We start from the raw sequence: 22,852 nt of genomic DNA on the forward strand, positions 1-22,852 counted from the left end.
AGGAGGCTACTGAAGGAGGATATTGAAGGAGGCTACTGAAGGAGGATACAGAAGGAGGCTACTGAAGGAGGCTACTGAAGGAGGATACTGAATGAGGCTAGAGAAGTGGGATACTGAAGGAGGATACTGAAGGAGGCTACTGAAGGAGGCTAGAGAAGGGGGATACTGAAGGAGGATACTGAAGGAGGCTAATGAAGAAGGCTACTGAAGGAGGTTACTGAAGGAGGATACTGAAGGAGGGTACTGAAGGAGGATACTGAAGGAGGCTACTGAAGGAGGATACTGAAGGAGGATACTGGAGGAGGATACTGAAGGAGGCTACTGAAGGAGGATACTGAAGGAGGCTAATGAAGGAGGATACTGAAGGAGGATACTGAAGGAGGCTAATGAAGGAGGCTACTGAAGGAGGATACTAAAAGAGGATACTGAAGGAGGCTAATGAAGGAGGATACTGAAGGTTAATGAAGGAGGCTACTGAAGGAGGCTAATGAAGGAGGCTAATGAAGTAGGATAGTGAAGGAGGATACTGAAGGAGGCTAATGAAGGAGGCTAATGAAGGAGGCTAATGAAGGAGGATACTGAAGGAGGCTAATGAAGGAGGCTAATGAAGGAGGAATGAAGGAGGATACTTGTAACTGAGGGGTTACAATACCCTGACTGTATTAAAGATTGTGATATATTAAACCACTACTAGTTATGTACTTTAATTACTGGCCATACAGTACATGAATATATATGGTGAACACCCACACAAGAATACGGCATTGACACATAAAGTTCTATTGGAGGGTTATTTATTATAGATTGAGAATTAGGCTCGCGCTTGTATGGCGAAGAACATACGTAAAGTCAGTCAAGAGCATAAGTCAATGAGAATAGTATGAATACTATGATGGGTCTAAGCTGACGCCACCTGTGGTATAGCAATTATACGGGCCACACCGGTACCAGCTGGAGACACTGCAGGGTTCCCTCCGGGGTGTAAGGCCGGTAGGGGTAGAGGAATGTTCGGGTACAAAGTCTGGGTCAACGAGGAATAACGAGGCTCCAGATACAGGAGCCGGTGCATGTACTCCCTTGATCAGCAGACAAAGCAACAGTTGTATTCCAATATGCTCGACAGCATTGACGACAGCCAGCCAGCCCCTTCCAAGAGGCGGGCCCGAGTGATGATCCTCACAGGGGTAAATCCCAAACGACAGTGGGATCAACGGTTCTCTTCTCCAGTGGTCACGGTCCCAAAGCAATATAATCCAACCAGAAATGGTTCTGCAATCGCCGGTGTAGATTCTCCTGTGTACATATCCAACGGTTCTCGCCTAGGACTCCTCGGGTGTGGGCACGGATTTAGGCCGCACAGCCGGGATAAGTGCACTAGCTAAATACACGACGAACCGGTGGTAATGCTGGTCACTGAAGAACTGTAGCCGCACGATACACTATAAATGATCGACTATTACTTCACATTAGATTAAGTCGAACTCAACGTTACTGCGTTAAACTCTGACACTTTAGCATTCTATTTGCACGCGGTTCTCAATGCTCTATTTAGATGCAAGGTTGCTCACTTCACTGCACGTTGACTCGTGGTGGAGGCATTAAGGTTTTGGTAAGACTACTGCTGTTTACACCTGCGCCGTATTTGTACGTAAGGTGAATATCTAGTGCCAACCTCAGTTCTCGTCTCGTATTACTGCGCAGACTCTGGGCATGTACCGACATGCCCGGAGTTGCCTTTGAACTTGCCGTTGGGGGCTTGGTCGTTGGCGCCTGGGGTCGCTGTCCAATAGGAGAGCGAATATTACTCTGGTTTGTACACAGGTAAAGGGATATTCCGTGTATATATACAAACAATATACAAGGTATATCAAAACAATAAATATATATATTCAGTTTAATCTGACCCTTTGCAACAATACTGAAGGAGGCTAATGATGGAGGATACTGAAGGAGGCTACTGAAGGAGGCTAATGAAGGAGGCTAATGAAGGAGGCTAATGAAGGAGGCTACTGAAGGAGGATACTGAAGGAGGCTAATGAAGGAGGCTAATGAAGGAGGATAGTGAAGGAGGATACTGAAGGAGGCTAATGAAGGAGGCTAATGAAGGAGGCTACTGAAGGAGGATACTGAAGGAGGATAATGAAGGAGGCTAATGAAGGAGGCTAATGAAGGGGGATACTGAAGGAGGATACAGAAGGAGGATACAAAAGGAGGCTACTGAAGGAGGATATTGAAGGAGGCTACTGAAGGAGGATACAGAAGGAGGCTACTGAAGGAGGCTACTGAAGGAGGATACTGAAGGAGGCTACTGAAGGAGGATACTGAAGGAGGCTACTGAAGGAGGCTAATGAAGGAGGCTAATGAAGGAGGCTAGAGAAGGGGGATACTGAAGGAGGATACTGAAGGAGGATAATGAAGGAGGCTAGAGAAGGAGGCTACTGAAGGAGGTTACTGAAGGAGGATACTGAAGGAGGATACTGAAGGAGGATATTGAAGGAGGATACTGAAGGAGGATACTGAAGGAGGATAATGAAGGAGGCTAATGAAGGAGGATACTGAAGGGGGCTACTGAAGGAGGATACTGAAGGAGGCTAATGAAGGAGGATACTGAAGGAGGATACTGAAGGAGGATACTGAAGGAGGCTAATGAAGGAGGCTAATGAAGGAGGATACTGAAGGAGGATACTGAAGGAGGATACTGAAGGAGGATACTAAAAGAGGATACTGAAGGAGGCTAATGAAGGAGGCTAATGAAGGAGGATACTGAAGGAGGATACTGAAGGAGGTTACTGAAGGAGGCTAATGAAGGAGGATACTGAAGGAGGCTAATGAAGGAGGATACTGAAGGAGGCTACTGAAGGAGGATACTGAAGGAGGATACTGAAGGAGGCTAATGAAGGAGGATACTGAAGGTTAATGAAGGAGGCTACTGAAGGAGGCTAATGAAGGAGGATAATGACGGAGGCTACTGAAGGAGGTTACAGAAGGAGGCTACAGAAGGAGGATACTGAAGGAGGATACTGAAGGAGGCTAATGAAGGAGGATACTGAAGGTTAATGAAGGAGGCTACTGAAGGAGGCTAATGACGGAGGATACTGAAGGAGGCTACTGAAGGAGGCTAATGAAGGAGGCTAATGAAGGAGGCTAATGAAGGAGGATACTGAAGGAGGCTAATGAAGGAGGCTAATGAAGGAGGCTAATGAAGGAGGATACTGAAGGAGGCTAATGAAGGAGGCTAATGAAGGAGGCTAATGAAGGAGGATACTGAATGAGGCTAATGAAGGAGGCTAATGAAGGAGGCTAATGAAGGAGGCTACTGAAGGAGGATACTGAAGGAGCATAATGAAGGAGGCTAATGAAGGAGGCTAATGAAGGAGGATACTGAAGGAGGCTACTGAAGGAGGATATTGAAGGAGGCTACTGAAGGAGGATACAGAAGGAGGCTACTGAAGGAGGCTACTGAAGGATGATACTGAATGAGGCTAGAGAAGTGGGATACTGAAGGAGGATACTGAAGGAGGCTACTGAAGGAGGCTAGAGAAGGGGGATACTGAAGGAGGATACTGAAGGAGGCTAATGAAGAAGGCTACTGAAGGAGGTTACTGAAGGAGGATACTGAAGGAGGGTACTGAAGGAGGATACTGAAGGAGGCTACTGAAGGAGGATACTGAAGAAGGATACTGGAGGAGGATACTGAAGGAGGCTACTGAAGGAGGATACTGAAGGAGGCTAATGAAGGAGGATACTGAAGGAGGATACTGAAGGAGGCTAATGAAGGAGGCTACTGAAGGAGGATACTAAAAGAGGATACTGAAGGGGGCTAATGAAGGAGGCTAATGAAGGAGGATACTGAAGGAGGCTAATGACGGAGGATACTGAAGGAGGCTAATGAAGGAGGCTATTGAAGGAGGCTACTGAAGGAGGATACTGAAGGAGGATACTGATGGAGGCTAATGAAGGAGGATACTGAAGGTTAATGAAGGAGGCTACTGAAGGAGGCTAATGAAGGAGGCTAATGAAGTAGGATAGTGATGGAGGATACTGAAGGAGGCTAATGAAGGAGGCTAATGAAGGAGGCTAATGAAGGAGGATACTGAAGGAGGCTAATGAAGGAGGCTAATGAAGGAGGATAGTGAAGGAGGATACTGAAGGAGGCTAATGAAGGAGGCTACTGAAGGAGGCTAATGAAGGAGGCTACTGAAGGAGGATACTGAAGGAGGATAATGAACGAGGCTAATGAAGGAGGATACTGAAGGAGGATACTGAAGGAGGATAGTGAAGGAGGATAGTGAAGGAGGATACTGAAGGAGGCTAATGAAGGAGGCTAATGAAGGATGCTAATGAAGGAGGCTACTGAAGGAGGATACTGAAGGAGGATAATGAAGGAGGCTAATGAAGGAGGCTACTGAAGGAGGATATTGAAGGAGGCTACTGAAGGAGGATACAGAAGGAGGCTACTGAAGGAGGCTACTTAAGGTGGATACTGAAGGAGGCTAGAGAAGGGGGATACTGAAGGAGGATACTGAAGGAGGATACTGAAGGAGGATAATGCAGGAGGCTAGAGAAGGAGGATACTGAAGGAGGATACTGAAGGAGGGTACTGAAGGAGGATACTGAAGGAGGGTACTGAAGGAGGATAATGAAGGAGGCTAGAGAAGGAGGCTACTGAAGGAGGATACTGAAAGAGGTTACTGAAGGAGGATAATGAAGGAGAATACTGAAGGAGGTTACTGAAGGAGGATACTGAAGGAGGTTACTGAAAGAGGTTACTGAAGGAGGATAATGAAGGAGGATACTGAAGGAGGCTACTGAAGGAGGATACTGAAGGAGGCTACAGAAGGAGGCTAGTGAAGGAGGCTAATGAAGGAGGATACTGAAGGGGGATACTGAAGGAGGTTACTGAAAGAGGTTACTGAAGGAGGATAATGAAGGAGGATACTGAAGGAGGCTACTGAAGGAGGATACTGAAGGAGGCTACAGAAGGAGGCTACTGAAGGAGGCTAATGAAGGAGGATACTTAAGGAGGATACTGAAGGAGGATACAGAAGAGGCTACTGAAGGAGGCTAATGAAGGAGCATACAGAAGGAGGATACTGAAGGAGGATACTGAAGGGGGCTACTGAAGGAGGATACTGAAGGAGGCTACAGAAGGAGGCTACTGAAGGAGGCTAATGAAGGAGGATACTGAAGGAGGATACTGAAGGAGGATACTGAAGGAGGCTACTGAAGGAGGATACTGAAGGAGGCTACAGAAGGAGGCTACTGAAGGAGGCTAATGAAGGAGGATACTGAAGGAGGATACAGAAGGAGGCTACAGAAGGAGGATACTGAAGGAGGCTACTGAAGGAGGATACAGAAGGAGGCTAAGGAAGGAGGCTACTGAAGGAGGCTACAGAAGGATGAAGGAGGATACTGAAGGAGGCTACTGAAGGAGGCTACAGAAGGATGCTACTGAAGCAGGATACTGAAGGAGCATATTGTAGGAGGCTACTGAAGGAGGCTACTGAAGGAGGCTAATGAAGGAGGATACTAAAGTAGGCTACTGAAGTAGGATACTGAAGGAGGATACTGAAGGAGGCTAATGAAGGAGGATACTGAAGGAGGATACTGAAGGGGGCTAGTGAAGGAGGATACAGAAGGAGGCTAAGGAAGGTGGCTACTGAAGGAGGATACTGAAGGAGGCTAATGAAGGAAGCTACTGAAGGAGGCTACTGAAGGAGGCTACAGAAGGAGGCTAATGAAGGAGGCTACTGAAGGAGGATACTGAAGGAGGATACTGAAGGAGGATACTGAGTGAGGATACTGAAGGAGGATACTGAAGGAGGCTACTGAAGGAGGCTACTGAAGGAGGATACTGAAGGAGGCTACTGAAGGAGGATACTGAGGGAGGATACTGAAGGAGGATACTGAAGGAGGCTACTGAAGGAGGCTACTGAAGCAGGATACTGAAGGAGGATATTGAAGGAGGCTACTGAAGGAGGATACTGAAGGATGCTACTGAAGGAGGCTAATGAAGGAGGCTACTGAAGGAGGCTACTGAAGGAGGCTACAGAAGGATGCTAATGAAGGGGGATACTGAAGGAGGCTACAGAAGGATGCTATTTAAGGACGCTACTGAAGGAGGCTAATGAAGGAGGCTACTGAAGGAGGCTACTGAAGGAGACTAATGAAGGAGGATACTGAAGGAGACTATTGAAGGAGGATACTGAAGGAGGATACTGAAGGAGGCTACAGAAGGAGCCTACTGAAGGAGGCTACTGGAGGAGGCTACTGAAGGAGGCTAATGAAGGAGGATACTGAAGGAGGCTACTGAAGGAGGCTAATGAAGGAGGATACTGAAGGAGGATACTGAAGGAGGCTACAGAAGGAGCCTACTGAAGCAGGATACTGAAGGAGGCTAATGAAGGAGGCTAATGATGGAGGCTACTGAAGGAGGTTACTGAAGGAGGATACTGAAGGAGGTTACTGAAAGAGGTTACTGAAGGAGGATAATGAAGGAGAATACTGAAGGAGGTTACTGAAGGAGGATACTGAAGGAGGTTACTGAAAGAGGTTACTGAAGGAGGATAATGAAGGAGGATACTGAAGGAGGCTACTGAAGGAGGATACTGAAGGAGGCTACAGAAGGAGGCTAGTGAAGGAGGCTAATGAAGGAGGATACTGAAGGGGGATACTGAAGGAGGTTACTGAAAGAGGTTACTGAAGGAGGATAATGAAGGAGGATACTGAAGGAGGCTACTGAAGGAGGATACTGAAGGAGGCTACAGAAGGAGGCTACTGAAGGAGGCTAATGAAGGAGGATACTTAAGGAGGATACTGAAGGAGGATACAGAAGGAGGCTACTGAAGGAGGCTAATGAAGGAGCATACAGAAGGAGGATACTGAAGGAGGATACTGAAGGGGGCTACTGAAGGAGGATACTGAAGGAGGCTACAGAAGGAGGCTACTGAAGGAGGCTAATGAAGGAGGATACTGAAGGAGGATACAGAAGGAGGCTACAGAAGGAGGATACTGAAGGAGGCTACTGAAGGAGGATACAGAAGGAGGCTAAGGAAGGAGGCTACTGAAGGAGGCTACAGAAGGATGAAGGAGGATACTGAAGGAGGCTACTGAAGGAGGCTACAGAAGGATGCTACTGAAGCAGGATACTGAAGGAGCATATTGTAGGAGGCTACTGAAGGAGGCTACTGAAGGAGGCTAATGAAGGAGGATACTAAAGTAGGCTACTGAAGTAGGATACTGAAGGAGGATACTGAAGGAGGCTAATGAAGGAGGATACTGAAGGAGGATACTGAAGGGGGCTAGTGAAGGAGGATACAGAAGGAGGCTAAGGAAGGTGGCTACTGAAGGAGGATACTGAAGGAGGCTAATGAAGGAAGCTACTGAAGGAGGCTACTGAAGGAGGCTACAGAAGGAGGCTAATGAAGGAGGCTACTGAAGGAGGATACTGAAGGAGGATACTGAAGGAGGATACTGAGTGAGGATACTGAAGGAGGATACTGAAGGAGGCTACTGAAGGAGGCTACTGAAGGAGGATACTGAAGGAGGCTACTGAAGGAGGATACTGAGGGAGGATACTGAAGGAGGATACTGAAGGAGGCTACTGAAGGAGGCTACTGAAGCAGGATACTGAAGGAGGATATTGAAGGAGGCTACTGAAGGAGGATACTGAAGGATGCTACTGAAGGAGGCTAATGAAGGAGGCTACTGAAGGAGGCTACTGAAGGAGGCTACAGAAGGATGCTAATGAAGGGGGATACTGAAGGAGGCTACAGAAGGATGCTATTTAAGGACGCTACTGAAGGAGGCTAATGAAGGAGGCTACTGAAGGAGGCTACTGAAGGAGACTAATGAAGGAGGATACTGAAGGAGACTATTGAAGGAGGATACTGAAGGAGGATACTGAAGGAGGCTACAGAAGGAGCCTACTGAAGGAGGCTACTGGAGGAGGCTACTGAAGGAGGCTAATGAAGGAGGATACTGAAGGAGGCTACTGAAGGAGGCTAATGAAGGAGGATACTGAAGGAGGATACTGAAGGAGGCTACAGAAGGAGCCTACTGAAGCAGGATACTGAAGGAGGCTAATGAAGGAGGCTAATGATGGAGGCTACTGAAGGAGGCTACAGAAGGAAGCTACAGAAGGAAGCTAATGAAGGAGGCTACTGGAGGAGGCTATTGAAGGAGGCTACTGAAGGAGGCTAATTAAGGAGGCTACTGAGGGAGGCTACTGAAGGAGGCTACAGAAGGAGGCTAATGAAGGAGGCTACTGAAGGAGGCTAATGAAGGAGGCTACAGAAGGAGGCTAATGAAGGAGGCTACTGAAGGAAGATACTGAAGGAGGATACTGAAGGAGGCTACAGAAAGAGGCTACTGAAGGAGGATACTGAAGGAGGATACTGAAGGAGGATACTGAAGGAGGATACTGAAGGAGGATATTGAAGGAGGCTACTGAAGGAGGATACTGAAGGAGGATACTGAAGGAGGATATTGAAGGAGGCTACTGAAGGATGCTACTGAAGGAGGCTACAGAAGGAGGCTAATGAAGGAGGATATTGAAGGAGGCTACTGAAGGAGGCTACTGAAGGAGGCTACAGAAGGAGGCTAATGAAGGAGGATACTGAAGGAGGATACTGAAGGAGGCTACTGAAGGAGGCTAATGAAGGAGGATACTAAAGGAGGCTACTGAAGAAGGATACTGAAGGAGGATATTGAAGGAGGCTACTGAAGGAGGATACTGAAGGAGGATATTGAAGGAGGATACTGAAGGAGGATACTGAAGGAGGCTACAGAAGGAGGCTATTGAAGGAGGCTACTAAAGGAGGCTAATGAAGGAGGCTACTGAAGGAGGCTAATGAAGGAGGCTACTGAAGGAGGCTACAGAAGGAGGCTACTGTGTTCACCATGTTATATTAGATTTAATTAGATTAGATTAGATTAGATTAGATTAGATTAGATTAGATTAGATTAGATTAGATTAGATTAGATTAGATTAGATTTGTTTTAAATGTATTGTCATTATACAGCACAGTACAGTACAACGGAAATACATTTGGCATCCAACAGTGCATGTGAGCGGATTGGAGCGCTAGAAAAATCGACTCTTCGCTCTAGACGTCTGGTTCCGCTCCCATCCGCTCATGTTGGCCCGCCCCCCCAAGTCGCTCACCGCTCACCTTCATTTACGAAACAAGCGCTCCCCGTGCCACATCGCTCCACCAAATTTTTTTATTTTTTTTTGGAGCATGATGTCAATTCGCTTGATTTGACCAAACTACAACAGTCTACCCCCCTTGGGCATCTTAACAATTGTTTGTATTGAGCCGTATTGTAATTGTACCCATTCTGCAATGTTAAATAACGTTGTTTATCCATTCACTACCTCTTCTAAGCGATGGTAGCTCGCCTAGCCACAATGCTATGGTCAGGCCATTCACGTTAGCATGTAAGCTAACGACAACAACAATGGCGGCATATACTTTTGTCTAACAGGATGTGAGTGACGGTTCACCCTTCTCATTGGTTGAAAATGGCCTTCATGTTTGTACATCGCCACCTGTTGCTTTGGCATTGTACTACATGTATATTACATCAGTGTTAAACCACTGTGTGAGCGGCCCGGAGCGGATTGGAGCGGAGGAGAACTCTCGCTCCGGACGTCGCGCCGACCCATTTTAAAACCCACTCCGTCGCTCACGTCAAAACCGCCCGCTCCGCTGCCCGCTCCGCTCCCCGCGCGGCTCACGCGCCGCACCGCTCACATGCCCTGGCATCCAACTAGAGTGCAAATGTAACAGTAAAATGCAACAGTAATATAAAATATATAAATTAGTACTACAGAGTCATTTCAGATGTATGTACACAGTTGTGGTGTTAATATGTACAGTGATACAGGTATAAAGACACTAGTAAGTAGTAGTAGTAGTAGTAGTAGTAAGTAGGTAAGTAGGTAAGAGTACATATTGTGGCAGATATCATCCCCCATTCCATGGCTACGTGGAGGAAGGGAGATACTACTGCTTCCAATTAGGGAGCTGATTAGGACTGATAGAACACACCTGTGCACCACGCGATCACCCACACCCCCCACACACACACACACACACACACACACACACACACACACACACACACACACACACACACACACACACACACACACACACACACACACACACACACACACACACACACACACACACACACAAACACACACACACACACACACACAGACACACACACACACACACACACACACACATCACATAAAACCCTATAGGAAAGACAGAGTAATGTTGAGTGGAGATGAGGAAGGAGCAGAGTGCAGAGAGAGAGAGCGATATACGGAGTTTCTGAGGTGAGTTGTAAGGTAGTTGTAAGGAGAGGACAAAGCGAGAATGTGTTTGTGGTACTGGACCATAGACAGGCTGAGAAACCCCATTGTGAAACTGACCCTGGACCGGATGACAAACCCTGATTATTCAACATTTCCTTTTTTGTACGAGAGCCTGATAGATGTTTTGACCCTGGACTGTTTCTTTATTAGTTGTCATACAGAAGTACAGAATACTTTTATACAAAATGCTTCTTTCTGTTACGCTCCAGAGACTGTGCTAGACAAAAAAGATAAGTATAAAATGAAATAAATATAGCAGTATAAAATAGAAGTCATGTACGTAGACACAAGTGTTCAATATGTACATATGTACAATGTTCAATGCAAGTAGAAGTAACTGAGTTACCATACAATATACTACACAATATACTAATATACAATATACTATATAGTGCAAAGCAGAAATGGGATGAGGTACAATTTAGGTACAATTTACAGTAAGGTGTACTGAGGTATGGGTTGTAGTGCAAATTCTTTGCCAATAAATATAAAGTGTGTTTAGGTGTTCTAAAGTGTGTAAGTGGGTGCTGCAGTGAGTTGTTTGTTTAAAGTGAGTGTATGCGTGTGGTTGTGTGTGCTGTGAGTGCATTTGATGGTTGTTGCATAGTGTTATTGTTCGTTGAGCAACCTGATGGCCTGGGGATAGAAGCTTCTTCTGAGTCTTTCTGTGCTTGCCATGAGACTCCGCTATCGCTTGCCTGACCGCAGCAGTTCAAAGAGGCAGTTGTTTGGGTGGCTGGAGTCTTTGATAATTATCTTAGCCTTACCCATGCACCGCTTGTTGTAAATGTTCTGGAGAGTGGGAAGCCCCCCTCCAATTGTACGTTCGGCTGAATGGGCCACTCTCTGTAGTCTGCTACGGTCGTGTGCGGTGCTATTCCCAAACCAGGAGGTGATATTGCCAGTCAGGATGCTCTCTATTGTACATGAGTAGAAGTTCTTAAAGATCTTCTGACTGACTTGGAACTTCCTTAGACGCCTGAGGAAGTAGAGGCGTTGCCGTGCCTTCTTCACAACACTGTCAATGTGTGTGGTCCATGTCAAGTCCTCGGATATGTAGGCTCCGAGGTACTTAAAACTGTTCACTCTCTCAACTGTTGTCCTACTACTCTAATTGCCCATCGGACTGTTGTGCTTATATTCAATAAATATCTCTATATATATATATATATATACACGGTATGAACAGCATTATTGTACATGCTATCATACAGAGCTATATGGGTTATATTCCATTCAATTCAATCTTTATTTGTTCTCGAAAAGGGCAATTGAGGTCACCCTCATTTTCAATGTTGTTGAGACTTACAGACATTTCAATGCATCATTTTTTCTTTACAATATAATAATAATAAATAATAATGACTATATCTATATAGCACCTTTCACACATGGACCACAGCCCAAAGTGGCCCACAGCAAATAGCATAAAATGAACATAGGCATAGAATTAGTATACAGTTGACAGAATAAAAACAATGCCGGTGCAGACATAAGAATAGGTATAAAAGACAATAAAAGTAGTGCAACGTAGAATGTGCAGACATATAGGCATACAATGAGTATAGTGTTGCTCGAAGGCATGTGAACGACCCCGGAACATCAATCCCCACCACATCCCCGTCCAAGACACACCCCCGATAAAGCATGTCATGATCGAAGGAAGACACAACCAGCCGCCCGACCTCCCCCGGTCCCGGCGACCCCGCCACCTCAACGAAACCGGCGAACACCAAGCCGCCACCCCCAAACCCCACGGAGGGATGACAGGTCACGCGCCCTGTAGGTATGTAGAAGAATTATATGCAGGTATATTCAGACAGATATATATGCGATAAATATATAAAGGTAGACTATAGTATGAGGTAGGTAGTTACGATTACTATGATTACACTGAACGCAGTAGGTAGTATTGAATACCAGTGATGCCAGTAACGCGTTACTAAGTAATCTGATTACTCTTTCCCGAAAATAGTAGTCTAACGCGTTAATCTTTACAAGCCAGTGATCTGATTGCAGTTACTTGTCCAAGTGGCTGTGCATTACTATTTCGTTACTATCTCATAATGCAGGCAGAATGCAGTATTTTCTTTCGTTTTCGACAGTAAAAAATACATTTTGAGCTGTTTTTCTTATTTGGGAGTGACGGCATGTCACGTTTTCAAAGCGTGTCTGAGAACGCAACCTCACGTGTCGTACCATGCTGGTGGGCGCGGCTGTTATTATCAGGCTGACAAAAACATAGCGAGCAGGGAGATGCTCACGCTGGTAACGCTTTCTTGCACTGGAAGTTCAGTCACTACTTCACGTTTGTGTCAGCTAAGCCGGGTGAAAAAAACATTCACTATGCGGAGGAAACAAAATACTGTCTACCGCTAAAAACAGCACATCCAATTGCATTGAAAGCATCTGGAATCACACAACACAGCACGACCAAACGGATAGAAAAAAAACCGAAGCCGAAGCTTCGACTAGCTACAGGAGGACTCGGAGGTCCACCAGCCAAACAGCAAAAGCTGTATTTCAATAATAAAAAAAACACCCGTAAGTGAGCGAGAGATGAAGAGAATGGTCGGGAGATATGTTGTTAGAAGAAATGTTACCTCTGAACACTGTTGGTGGGAGTCACTTGCTTCAAAGACTGCAGGCCTTCCAGATGCCATAGTGCAGGTATGTTCCACCTTCCTAATTTAGTCTGCAAAATGTACTGTGTACTCGTTGCTGCTAAACAGTCAGGAGAGATTGTTGCTTTCCCTTTTGATTCATATATATGATGGTGGCAAAGAAAAAACGCTCTTATTTGCCAAATGCTGTTCATTTACAGGTTAAAGACAAGAGAGACTGATGTTCATAGAGAATTCTTTAGCCTACATGTGGTGTTATTCACCGTTTTTGTTTTGTGAAACCACTCGTTGCTGCTCAACAGTCAGGAGAGATTGTTGCTTTCCCTTTTGATTAATGTATATTTGATGGTGGCAGAGCAAAAGCTCTTATTTGCCAGATTTACAGTTAATTTACATGTTAAAGAGAGACTGATTGTATGTTTATAGAGAGACATTTATAAAAACAATGTAATAGTTACAGTTGATATAATTGAATAGTTCAGCCTGCATTTGTTAGATGTGATACACTGGTTTTGTAAAACCACTGGCTGGCTGCTCTAATGCTGTGACCATCAGAGACTGTTGCTTTACCATACTTGATGGTACAGAAGCTGAAGCACTAGTTTAACAATTTACGTTATGTGCAGAGAAACAAGTTAAAAACAATTTATGCACTTTCAATAAAGTGTTTAAAAAAACTGTTGGGGGAACGACGACGACTTCGTAACCTAGTTACTTTCAAAGTAACTAAGTTACTCTGATAATCAAGTAATCAGTAAAGTAACTAGATTACTTTTTAAAGGAGTAATCAGTAATCAGTAATCAGATTACTTTTACAAGTAATCTGTGGCATCACTGTTGACTACTATGAGTACACCAGGGGCGTCGTTTTGGTATGGCAAGGTATGGCACTCGCCATACCTTGGCAAATTTAAATAAAAAAATATATATATTCTTTTATTTTTATTTTTTTTATAATTACTTTTTCTTTATGTTGATTTAGAATTTGAATGTCAACATTATGAACGAAGCTTCGAACTATTCGGTACAGCCCTAGCATGTTTTGATATTGTCAATTGATACAAGTGATACGGGGACACATGTAAGGTCTTACAATGGCTTAGTGATTATAACAGTGCAGTTCAGCATTCAGTAACCCATACTTTTTGTGAACATGTTTTTGATACTACATTCTGTTGAACACACACCTCAAAACCGTACCTAAGGAAAATTGGCTCAATTGCAAGAAAAATAATAGACAGTTATGATATTACATTCTGCATAATTTGTATGCAAAATATTGTGGTTCCCTGCTTTAGTCTGTTGACACATTTCTATACTAAAAATGCTTGTGTAGTCCTGTGTCATACCTAAATGTCATATAAGTGAATTGTATAGAAACAACTCACCAAAAGTGACTATTTCACAACTGATTTGACCAAAAAAATCCACCAAATCAAATCAAATGTATTTGTAAGGCCCGACAACACACGTTAATGTCCCCATGGACCGTACACGTCTTCTTTAAACAAGTCAAGAAGAAACATAACAATAAGTCAAGAACAGAACAAGAACACCATAAGGTCCAACAAATTTAAAATAAATGCAAATAAATGAAAGAATTCAAGCACTCCCAGACATACCCCACGCGAAGGTAAGGAACAACTCACTAAAACCTAACAATAGGGAAAAATGCTCCACAGGCAGTGTGGAGAGAAACCTTAGAAGGGCCATTCAAGGGGGGATCTCCCTTCTTAGATGTCGGTGATAGTAGTGTTGCAGACTAACAGTTGGTAAGCATGCACTCAAGTGTGTAGTGAAACACAGATGAGTGCATGCAATAGCAACTGAACATTTTGAAAGATTAAAGATAGAGCTGATAGCAATAGCAACTGAACATTTTGAAAGATTAAAGATAGAGCTGATAGCGAATCTATTTGAGGCACAACACTCCGGTCATTGCTCCGAGACAGCCGGAGACAGGGAGATAGGGGGCGGCGCAGAGAGGGGCGCAACCTCCCCGACATCATCGCGGGACGTCCAGCACTCCGGTCACCACTACGAGACCGCCGGAGACAGGGAGACAGGAGGGCACCCCCTCCGTCCTCGCCATACCTTGGCTTTTGCTGAAATGACGCCACTGCTGAAGAGGCCGAGCCTGCGGAGGGGGCGGGCAGAGTCGGCTGTCGGATTTTGTCTTGTCGATGATAAAACAAGATATAGGCAGCGTTGGTCATGATCTGTTCCTCTCTGGCATACGTCACCTTGCTGTCATCAAAGTAATACCACTGGCCATTGTCCTTGTTCCGTGCATAGCTGGTATAATGTCCATCTCTAAGTCCTCCGTAGTGATTGGACACAGCAATGAGGTCATATCGGCTTGGAGGCTCCCTGTTGGTCAGGCTCTTCCCCAGCAGACACACAGAGAAGTCGAAGTCCCTCAGTGGGAAGTCGATGATGCTGTCAAGCTTCTCTATGGAGAACTTGGTGTAGGAGAACCTCTTGAGATGGATGATGAGGACCTCTGGCAGAGACCACAGATCCAGCTTCTTAGTGGCCAGCTGATGTTTCTTACACAGAGGACAATACCATGGGTTCTCCTCCTCCAGGGTCTTTACAGTAGTAAACAGCTGGATACACTCCTGCAGCTGAACCGTGGTGTGTTGCTGAGGAACCTCCATGCTGGAATGTTTCACGTATTTGTCAGCTTCATTCTCGTTGTAGAACCTCTTCTTCATGTCAGGGTCCCAGTCTATGGCCACGTACGGCTGAGAGCTGAAGGAGAAGGCGCTCAGTGTTACTGAGACACTGTAGAGCTGAGTTCATGAAGCAGGTATTCCCCAGGTTGGTCAGACCACAGACACCAGGCACGCCACGGTACGAGTCCTGCTCCTCCGCCGAGTACCTCATGATCTGAGGTCTGGAACTGGGCCAGGTGCCGTCAGCATTCCTCATCTCGAAGATCAATGTCTTTCCATGGCTAAACGGTAGGCGAGGCATCTCGTTTGAGAAATGGTTTCAATCTATGTCGTTTAACAGTTGATCTGTTCAGTCTTGTTAAAAAAAGTCCCGTTCAGATAACATGACTAACTTCGTTGGAACGGAGTGCGAGCCAACGTTTGTTGATAAAGAAAAATAATGTCCACAGCCGCTCCAGTGTAAAACAAAGATATCCACAGCGAAGTCTTTCTTTACAGAAGTGGTCCTAAAGCTATTTTCCTAAATATTCATTGTGCGGGCCGGGGCTCCACTCCACTGGTCAAATTACTTACTCGTGAGTAGTAAGTCCGTTGATAAAGAAAAGCAATGTCCACAGCCGCTCCGTGTATAGTAAAGATATTCAAATAGTTTATTTGCGTTCTAGCATGTCTACTATGACCTCACCCCACACGTTCCGGACTGTTTTATGTTCCAGAAAGATCTATTATGACATCACCACAAAGGTTCTCGGTTCCAGAATGCTCTATTATGACAAATACGACGGTTCAATGACTTTATCTAAATCCAATCAATATTAAACATTCATATAATACAATAACCGAAATATATATAGCTTTGGCTCTTACACCGGCCCCTAATTGTCCTTCTAATCTAGAAACAATTACCAACTACTAAAAACCCAAGGAGCCAAACCAAACACTATTTCAACTGAGAAGTGTCTCTGCTGCGGGATTACCAATACCTGGTGCCAGAGGTCACTAGTACGTGGCACACCGTAGGAGGGCGGTCTTTACAATCAATATTCCTAATGCCGTTTCAACGTAAGGTTATAAAAATAAACATATAAACATTCATATAATACAATAACCTAAATATATAGCTTTGGCTCCTACACCGGCCCCTCAAACTGTAGTGCCTAGACTCTGGAATGCCCTTCCTTGTGGCCTACAGTAAGAGCTGTAGCGTCTGTTGACATTTTTTAAAATCAGCTAAAAACATTACTGTTTAAACAGGCCTTTGGGTAATGTTTGAGCTTCTCCTCCAGGTATAAAATATGTCTTTTGTTTTGTTTTGTTTCTCTGTGATGCATTGTGTTTTGTTCTCTCTTATCTCTAGTGGCAGGCAACATGAATGACCACAAGGTGGCGCGATACAACGTAAGGAGGACAGTGACAGAGGCCAAACGGCGCTACAGGGATAAAATTGAACTCCAGTTTGAACAGGCTGACTCCAGAGCTATGTGGCAGGGGCTCAAAACGATGACAGACTACAAAGGCACCTCCCTCAAACTGAACAGTGACATCTCCTTAGCAAATTACCTCAATACTTTCTATGCGAGGTTTGATGCTGGTAATAACAACACCAGCCCACAAGCCACGGCAATGGGGGGGGGGGGGGGGTCTGCTGCTGATGGAGACTCAGTGTTCAGGGTAACAGAGCATGAGGTGAGGCGGACCTTTAAAAAAGTGAATATCAGGAAGGCAGCAGGACCGGACGGCATCCCCGGCCGCGTCCTAAAAGTCTGTGCCGACCAACTGGCCCCGGTATTCACTGACATATTTAACCTGTCCTTAGAACAGGCTGTCATCCCCACCTGCCTGAAGAAGTCCACTATTATCCCTGTACCCAAAAAATCCAAGCCTGCTTGCCTCAACGACTACCGCCCTGTAGCTCTCACCTCCATAGCCATGAAGTGCTTTGAGAAGCTAGTAAAGGGCTACATCTGCTCCTCCCTCCCCATCAACATGGACCCCCTGTAATTTGCATACCGCCCCAACAGGTCCACGGAGGACGCCATAGCCCATGTGCTGCACACAGCAGCATCACACCTGGACAAGAGGAAGGGGAACTATGTGAGAATGCTATTCATCGACTACAGCTCGGCATTCAATACCATAGTCCCCTCCATACTCATAGCCAAGCTCAGGGACCTGGGCTTGACCTATGACCTCTGCCAGTGGGTCTTGGACTTCCTGATGGGCAGACCCCAGGTGGTGAGAGCAGGCAACTGCACCTCCTCATCCATCACCCTCAACATAGGGGCCCCCCAGGGCTGTGTTCTGAGTCCCCTCCTCTACTCCCTGTACACACACGACTGTGTGGCTCAGCGGAGTAGCAACACAATCATCAAATTTGCTGACGACACAGTGGTGGTGGGCCTGATCTCTGCCAACGACGAGAGGGCCTACCTGGAAGAGGTCAAGGTCCTGGCGGGATGGTGCCAGGAAAACAGCCTCTCCCTGAACGTCAGCAAAACAAAGGAGATGATTGTGGACTTCAGGAGGTCGGGGGTCAAGGACTACAGCCCCCTCAGCATCGACGGGGCACCGGTTGAGAGAGTCAACAGCTTTAAGTACCTCGGAGCCTACATATCCGAGGACTTGACATGGACCACACACATTGACAGTGTTGTGAAGAAGGCACAACAACACCTCTACTTCCTCAGGCGCCTAAGGAAGTTCCAAGTCAGTCAGAAGATCCTTAAGAACTTCTAATCATGTACAATAGAGAGCATCCTGACTGGCAACATCACCTCCTGGTTTGGGAATAGCACTGCACAAGACCGAAGCAGACTACAAAGAGTGACACGTTCAGCCGAACGCACAATTGGAGGGGGGCTCCCCACCCTCCAGAACATTTACAACAAGCGGTGCAGGGGCAAGGCTAAGAGAATCATTAAAGACTCCAGTCACCCGAACAACTGCCTCTTTGAACTGCTGCGGTCAGGCAAGCGATACCGGAGTCTCAAGGCGAGCACAGAAAGACTCAGAAGAAGCTTCTATCCCCAGGCCATCAGGCTGCTCAACGAACAATGAACGCTACACAACAACAACCATCAAACGCACATAGCACACACATCCACACGCACACACTCACTTTAAACAAACACACTGTAGCACCCACTCCACACACTTTATAGCACACACTCACTTTAAACAAACACACTGTAGCACCCACTCCCCACACTTTATATTTATTGATGAAGGATTGCACTACAACTCGTACACCTTACTGTAAATTGTACCTAAATTGTACCTCATCCCATTTCTGCTTTGCACTATATAGTATTGTACATTAGTACACTGCATAGTATTGTATATTATATGGTAACTCAGTTACGTCTATTCTGCATCGAACATTGTACATATGTCTATACTGAACACTGTGACCTCATTGTCTACTTCTAATTTACATGCTATACTATGTTATTTGATACTATCTTGTCTAGCACAGTCTCTGGAGCGTAACAGTAAGAAGCATTTTGTATGAAAGTATTCTGTACTTCTGTATGACAACTATTAAAGAAACTTGAAACTTGAAACTTGAAACTTGAAACTTGAATGGTTCTTGCTTTTTATTTTATTTTATTTTATTTCTGCTGTATGTAAAGCACTTTGTGAGTTGTCTCTGTGAAAAGTGCTACATAAATAAACTTTACTTACTTACTTACTTACTTACTTACTTACTTACTTACTTACTTACTTACTTACTTACTTACTTACTTACTTACTTACTTACTTACTTACTTACTTACTTACTTACTTACTTACTTACTTACTTACTTACTTACTTACTTACTTACTTACTTACTTACTTACTTACTTCTAATCTAGAGACATTTACTAACAACTAAAAAACAAGGAGGTAAACCAAACACTATTTTAACTGATAAGTATCTCTGCTGCTGGATAACCAATACCTGGTGCCAGAGGTCACTAGTACATGGCACACCGTAGGAGGACGGTCTTTACCACCGCATCATGCAGCTTCTTTGAGAAGACAGACTTTAGTGATAGGTCTATCTAAAATGGTCATCTTCGTCTTGACAGGGACCCGGCGCACAAGCCCGTGCTGGTCAGGAACCCAGGAGTTGCGGGGTGCAGAGTCGTCGATAATCAGGACGACGTCTCCCTCAGTGAAGTTGCGTGACACCCGTATCCACTTCTGTCTCTCTTGGAGCTGAGGTAGATATTCCTGTGTCCATCTTTTCCAGAATATGTCTGCCATATACTGGACTTGTTTCCATCTCCTGCAGGAGTAGAGCTCTTCTTTCACGAAGAGGCCTGGAGGCAGGGAAGGCTTTGACTGGAGGAGCAAGAGGTGGTTGGGGGTAAGCGCTTCCAGGTCGTCCGGATCACTAGAAGCCTTGGTTATCGGTTGAATGTTAATGATGGCTTCTGCCTCACACAAGACGGTGTGTAGGCCTTCTTCATCCAGAGTCTGGAGCTTTAAGGTGGTGCTGAGAATCTTCCTGACCGACCTGATCATCCGCTCCCAGACTCTGCCATGGTGAGAACTGGTAGGGGGTTGAAAATCCATTGGATTCCCCTCTGTCGTAGAGTGTTCTCGATCTTGGAGAGGACTCTTCGTATGGCTGCGTGAGCTCCAGGGATCCAAAACTTGAGTCGCAGCTTGGACAATACGTGGTTACGACCACTGTGACCCACATTCTGGTGGATGTCTCGGAGTATAAGCTCCGTTACATGGAGATCCTTAGGTAGGATGGCTGGATGTTTAGCCTCTTCAGGCATTGCCGATTTGTCAAGTCTTCCACCTACTCTGAGGATTCCATCTTGCAGTACTGGATTGAGCTTAGCGATATGACTGCTCATCTTGACGTAGTCACCTTTCCGAAGCGCGGCGATTTCTTCTGAGTATTTCTGTCGCTGACTGTAACGAATGATCTCGAGCTCTGCTTCCTTTATATTCTCCACAGTGAGGTTGGTCTTCTCCAGGCTTGCCTTGAAGGTCTCCATCTGTGTCTGTACCTCAGACTGTGTGAGCGAAGCCTTCATCTTCTTCCTCTTGCGACACAAACGTGACTATTTCACAACTGATTTGACGAAAAAATCCACCAAGGGGGGGAACCCCCCGCCCCCCCCCTGTCCTCGCCATACCTTGGCTTTTACTGAAATGATGCCACTGGATTACACTGAACGCAGTGGGTAGTAAGGATTACAGTGAAAGCAGTGGGCAGTTATGATTACAGTGAAAGCAGTAGGCAGTTATGATTACAGTGAAAGCAGTAGGTAGTTATGATTACAGTGAAAGCAGTAGGCAGTTATGATTACAGTGAAAGCAGTAGGTAGTTATGATTACAGTGAAAGCAGTAGGTAGTAAGGATTACAGTGAAAGCAGTATGCAGTTATGATTACAGTGAAAGCAGTAGGCAGTTATGATTACAGTGAAAGCAGTAGGCAGTTATGATTACAGTGAAAGCAGTAGGCAGTTATGAATACAGTCAAAAGCAGTAGGCAGTTATGATTACAGTCAAAAGCAGTAGGCAGTTATGATTACAGTGAAAGCAGTAGGCAGTTATGATTACAGTCAAAAGCAGTAGGCAGTTATGATTACAGTCAAAATCAGTAGGCAGTTATGATTACAGTGAAAGCAGTAGACAGTTATGATTACAGTGAAAGCAGTAGTCAGTTATGATTAGAGTGAAAGCAGTAGTCAGTTATGATTACAGTGAAAACAGTAGGCAGGTATAAACTACAGAATATCTTCTATGCAACCGGCATGTCGTTTCTCTCGTAAGGTATGAGGATTTTCCGGTCTGAGTACCTACGAATGAACCGATTCAAAAATCCAGAAAAGTTCAGAATTCAAATTGAGCATATGTGTGTGTTCCTCCACAGTGACCCGGGTTCATGTTTCTGACTACAGCCAAGTCTCCAAGTATTCAGAAGGGCATCCCGGGAACATCGTGCTCCACAACAGCATTCCAATTCTGTCTCTTCCACCGCTGGTAAAACCACCAGCCGGTCGATCTCTGAGTCGCGGCACGTCAGCGTCTCTCCTCCAGGCGGTGTTCTCGGTCGAAACTCTCCGTCCGTTCCTCCGGCTGTGCAGCGAGCGTTTTGGGAGGGGCAGAGGTTTCCTCCTTTTGATGCTTCTCTCGCCGGCCGCGTTGACCCCCTTAGAGTGCTGTGGAGACCGCGGCGCCGACTCGGGCCGTCGATGCTCTGTGTATCTTTTGCTTTTCTACCTCGACATCTTGACCTCTTCTCTCCCTGTTTGATCTGCCTCCCCCATGCTCCCTGGCCTCCCCCTGGAGGGTGTCAGTCTGGCTGAAGGGGCTTCCAGGGCCTTCAAGGGCCTTTCATTCTTCATCCTGGTCTTAGCGTTCAAAAGGACCTGGGCCAGTGATCTGGCTGCACGCACGCACGCACACACACGCACACACGCACGCACGCACACACATGCACACACACACACACACACACAAATACACACACACAAATACAGATACACACACACACAAATGCAAAAATGTTATACATTCACACACACACAAATGCACACATTCATACAAACACGCACAAATGCATATACAATTACACACACGCGCACACCCACACACGGACAACGTAGTGCAAACACACACACGCACTCACACACATATTGAGAGAGCGAGAGAGAGAAAGAGGCCTGATCGAGGTTTCAGTATCAGGTCAAATATTACACTCTCGTGAGAGCCGGCCCTATAGAGCCACATCAGAATGAGATTAACATGTCAAGGCTGTGTCAGGAATAGTCAATACCACACTCCCCCCGTAAACTGGGGCGAGACTCACTATACCGGAATTAGTTGCCAGTGTCCTCTTCTTCGCCGTTGTATAACATCATCATGTAACATCATCATATAACATCATCATGTAACATCAACTCAAGAGACACTAACAAACTGAACAAGCTGGTGAGGAAGACTAGCTCTGTAGTGAGTCAAACTGAACAAGCTGGTGAGGAAGACTAGCTCTGTGGTGAGTCAAACTGAACAAGCTGGTGAGGAAGACTAGCTCTGTGGTGAGTCAAACTGAACAAGCTGGTGAGGAAGACTAGCTCTGTGGTGAGTCTAACTGAACAAGCTGGTGAGGAAGACTAGCTCTGTAGTGAGTCAAACTGGACAAGCTGG

This window comes from Notolepis coatsorum (genome assembly GCF_963971535.1).
Source record: "Notolepis coatsorum genome assembly, chromosome: 9".
In the NCBI taxonomy this organism is placed as follows: domain Eukaryota; kingdom Metazoa; phylum Chordata; class Actinopteri; order Aulopiformes; family Paralepididae; genus Notolepis; species Notolepis coatsorum.